General features: G+C 36.4%; 1 pseudogene; it reads left to right on the top strand.

Moving 5' to 3' along the window:
- Positions 1-248: 248 nt before the first annotated feature.
- Positions 249-5,210, top strand: part of LOC102429213 — a 32,812-nt pseudogene continuing 27,850 nt past the window's right edge.

The raw sequence follows: 5,210 nt of genomic DNA, 5'->3' as shown, positions 1-5,210 counted from the left end.
GGGCATAGCGAAGGTACAGTCAATTAGCATCTTTGTCTTTTATTAGTGTAAATAGTACTGGAAGTATTAACCACAGAGATCAGACAATAAGAAGAAATAAAAGGCATCCAAATTGGAGAAGCGAAGTAAAACTCTTATTATTGGCTGATGACATTATATTGTACATAGTGGCACTAAAGACTCCACCAAAAAGCTACGGAGGTGCTGCTGGCCCTAATGAATGTAACAGGATATCAAATTAAGGCAGGATGGTGGAACAGGTGAGCAGGCGGCACCAGGCCAAGGTAGGTGCAAATGGGGGCCAATCACCCAGCAGACAGCAACCAGTGGTGGCGGCAAGGAGTGGGGCTGCTGCCTGGCTCCCAGGTGCTGAGGGAGCTGGGCGGGTGGGGGCCCAGCCCAGATTGATCTTCCCACAGACGGCAACCAGCAACAGTGGCCGGGGGCAGGGCTGGCGAGTGGGCAGCACCAGGCCAAGGCAGGTGTGAGCAGGGGCCCCGATCTCCCCGCCTGTTGCCCCACAGAAAGCCACCAGTAGCAGCGACAGGGGATGGGGCGAGCAGGGGCCCTGATCACCTCACCAGTCACCCCACATAAGGCAACCAGCAGTGGTGGTAGGAGGTGGGGCGAGTGGGCTGCACCAGGCCAAGGCGGGGTGCCAGGTGGGGCTGCGGGGCTGCAAGACTGGGGGCACAAGCTGGGGCTGCGAGGCTGGGAGCACAAGCTAGGACACGATTTCTTCAGGCCACCCCGAGGGATCCCACCCATATATGAATTCCGTGCACCAGGCCTCTTGTAGCTTTATGTTTATGGATACACTTCCGAGGGCAAAGAAAACTAAGGAGAAAATAAACAAATGGAACTACATCAAAACAAAAAGGTTCTGCACAGAAAAAGAAACCATCAACAAAATGAAAAAGAAGTATGCTGTATGGGAGAACATATTTGGCAATTATACATCTGATAAAGCTTTAATATCCCAAATGTATAAAGAACTCATAGATCTTACCAAAAGTAAGACAAACAATTCAATTAAAAAATGGGCAAAGGACTTAGACACTTCTCCAAAGTGGACATACTAGTACAGATGGCCAAGAGACATATGAAAAAATGCTCAAAGTCACTAATTACCAGACAGATGTGAATTAAAAGAATAATGATGTATTACCTCACACCTGTCAGAATGTCTACCATCAAGAAGTCAACAAATGACAAGTGCTGGTGATGATGTGAAGAAAAGGGAACCCTTGTACACTGCTGGTGGGAATGCAGACTGGTGCAGCCATTATGGAAAACATGGAGTTTCCTCAAAAAATTAAATATGGCACTTCCATTTGACCCAGTGATTATACTTCTAGAAATATATCCTAAGAGACCTGAAACACCAATAAAAAAATGTATGCAGCCTTGTGTAATTTACAAAAGTTAAGATCTGGAAACAGCCCAAGTGCCCATGAGTAGATGAATGGAAAAAAAAAGCTGTGGTACATTTACACCATGGAATACAATGCAGCTGTAAAAAGAAGAATCTTTTACCTTTTGAGACAGCAAGAGGGACCTGGAGAGTAATATGCTAAGCACAATAAGCCAGTCAGAGAAAGACAAGTATCACATGATCTCACTCATATGTGGACTCTAATGAACAAAATAAACTGATAACAAAATCGATTTAAAGACAGAAACATAGAATAGACTGCTGGAATCTCAGAAGGAAGGCAAAGGTGGGTGAGTTGGTGGTAAGAGATCAACCAAAGTACTTGTTTGCATATATGCATAACCCATGGGCACAGACAACAGCATAGTGAAGGCCTGGGGTGGAGGGCAACTGGGCCTAGAAGGGTCAATGAGGGAAAACAGGGGACATATATAATACTTTCAACAATAAAGATTTACTTTTAAAAAAAGCAAGACTGTCATGCAAAGCATGCATGAGTTTATTTGATTAGAGAAAAGGGTGAAAAAATAATGGATTTAAGTAAAAGTTACAGTTCCAAATCAAATTTGTGTTTTATTGAAAAGACAAATCTCTACACAGTTAAATTGATACCTTCCTTAAAATTAGATTTGCATAAATATCATGGAAGATGCATGTGCTTTCTCTGTCCAAACAATGAAAGTGCCAAAAGATGCATGTACCAAAATACATGAGCCTAAATGGGTTTACTTATGCAAACATTACAATACTGCCAAGATCACTAAATTCTAATGTTATCAGAATTCATGAAATGCAGCTTATCTCACGCTCCTGAGAACTCCTTCTGCAGTTCCAAATTAGATTCTGCTATTTTATATAGTTGCAATCTAAATTTAAATTTTATCAAATTTGTAACCCTTTCCTTCTTAACAAAAATATGTTTTTATAACTTATTCTTACATCTAATTGAAGATAATACATTTTTTCATTAATTTTTAAATCAACATGATGGAATAGTCTAAAAATGTTGCAGAATGTAATTGGGCTTGGGTTTCTACAACCTAATTCTGGCTCAACAATGTAATATGCATCAAATAGCAGATTTTGATAGAAACAATGACTCTAAATGTAAGTTCTTTGGTTATCCTCATTTGCATTACTCTGCACACACAAAAAATGTTTAAACTCTTTGTTTTTATCTATAGACATCCACAATATCAATAAAGATGTGGTAGATGCATAGCACACTTTGGAAACAGAATACAGCTGGCATTTCAACCAGAAAGACAATTTTCCTTGGGGGCTCTTTCATTGCTTTAACACTAATCTGTGACAAAAAGGTCCTGTCAGATTCTTATTGCATTTAAGAAGCTTTTGGTGAGATTTGTATTGATCTGGAATAAGGCAACTGACAACATTGCAATAAATTTTTACTACTTGGTACTGATCAATATGTCTTTTTCACCTTAAACTTTTTTCAGAAAATTACCTTAATTTTTTTTCAGATATGTCCAAAATACTGTAAAGTTCCTATCTTATTCAAAAGGTCACACACATTTAATAGGCAGAGAATAATCCAGTGTAGTAAGATCTGTATTTCTCTGTGATCAATTATAAATAATAAGATGTATATAAAATATACACACAGAGAAACACACACAAACACATATGGATAACACAGAGATTGACAGACAGCCAAGGACCCACATATGACCACCATATGTATCTATAAACTTTTGCATGCTATATTTAGACTATAGGGATCATCAATACATGACACAATTATTGTCTCTAAATATATATAGTGTAGAATTGGAATGAGTGAATAAATATGCCATAAAAATACTCACACATAGATTATATCACTATCTCCCTCCTCTCATGAGCCTTAAATACTTGGGTTTTAAGCAAATATCACACGTTTTAATTATTGATTTTTTATTTTTAGAAGCATTTGATGTTAATATAATGTTTTTATTTTGTATTAATAATATGCCAGATTACAGAGATATTAGGCTAAATTAAGAGCAGAGGGAGTAAGAAAATAATTTTCTCAACAATGTAGTGAGACAACTGACAGTGAAAGAGTAGATATAACACAAAATTCCACATTTAATTATAATATATTTTAAAAGCAATTTCTATTGTATATACAAACATCTTGTAACACCTAAGAAAAATTTGTCTTGTTTTAGATTAATTAGTAAAGCATAAATCTTTAGAATAACAGTCTTTACAAAATAATTTTAGACAACTAAAATCTCAATGGAAGAAAGCACTATCAAATGCTTTTTATTTATTGAGGACATGTAAATATTTAAGCTGTATAGTTAAGTAAAATGTCTTTTTATCTTATAAAATATGTTTTTATTAATTTTAGAGAGAAAGTGGAAAGGAAAGGAGGAGAGAGAAGAGAGAGAGAGAGAGAGAGAGAGAGAGAGAGAGAGAGAGAGAGAGAGAGAAAGAGAGACCTTGATAGGGTACCTCCTTAATGACCTCCCCCTAAACCCCCAGGAATCCAGCCCACAACTCAGCATTGGCTCTGACTGGGAATCAAACCGGAGACCATTTGGTGCATGGGATGATGCTCAATCAACTGAGCCACACTGGCCAGGGCAAATGTATTCTTATTCTTATGTTCTAAAAATATAATTTTATCCAGTAAACTGACATAAACCTGAAACTTTACACTGAACATTTTTTAATACACACATTTAAAAAATTATACTGTTATTACGTATACCTTTCATCTATAAATTGTTTCATGAAATTTCTGGGAAATATCTTCAATTAATAAAATTCCCCATTTTTTATTGTGACTGTTTCTGAGGTATTTAGTTAATTGTCCACTCTCTTTTGGTAGACAGGTGGCCTTGGTTTTAGATTGATGCCATGCATACATAACCTTTACTCAGCATCATATCTGCTTAGCTCTAAGGAATGCAACACAGCAAGAAACAACACAGCATATTTAGCAAATCACTGCAGTAATCTTACGGCTACCAGACATAAATTCTGACGTCCAAATTCCTCCATATTTGGGTCATGACAGTCAAAACATATGGAACTGAGTTAGCTCAGGCCACTACATTTCAGGGAAGCTACCAGCTCTTGGATCTTTTCACCTTTTATACAAAAAATGCCATGTCCCCTCTCCCCAGGATCAATTCTACTTTCCATTCTCAGATGCAGCTGATTCTTATCAATGTCCGTTGTATGTTACTGAAATGCAAACTAAAGTGATTGGTTCAGTCATGTCCTTAGCTGGATTTTATTCTGTTTCAATCTGGTATATTTACATTCTTAGCAATTGCCTGAGTTAATGTTGCAAGGTTTAAACAAGGTTCAAAACATCTGACACTATGTGATGGGCTACAGAATCAGCTTTTAACCCTATTCTTCCATTTAGAAATTCAATTTAAGTATCCTATCTGTTAAAATAAGGAACATTGTTGATCCTCTGAAATACTGTGGTATTTCGGCTTATGATAATCATGTTGTAATAATAAATCATTATGTTTTTTTATTTTATATAGTGTTTTTTAGTTTCATATATATATTTGTTTTATGAGGCTATGTGCACATTTTTGAAAGTTATTTTTATTATATTCCCATGTAAAAATAATCTATAATAATATCTTGGATTTGTATAATACCTTTCTTTTAAAAGGCTTATACTCTACTAAAAAATCTACTTAAATGTTTAAGAATAATTTATTCATTACTATTCAGATGGGATTATATTCATTAAGGTATGATGGAAAGCTTTTGTAACTGTATCTAATGTTCTGACAAA

The sequence above is a fragment of the Myotis lucifugus genome, unplaced genomic scaffold (assembly GCF_000147115.1).
Source record: "Myotis lucifugus unplaced genomic scaffold, Myoluc2.0 scaffold_142, whole genome shotgun sequence".
NCBI classification, from domain to species: domain Eukaryota; kingdom Metazoa; phylum Chordata; class Mammalia; order Chiroptera; family Vespertilionidae; genus Myotis; species Myotis lucifugus.
This window is presented reverse-complemented; position numbering and strand designations above follow the sequence as displayed.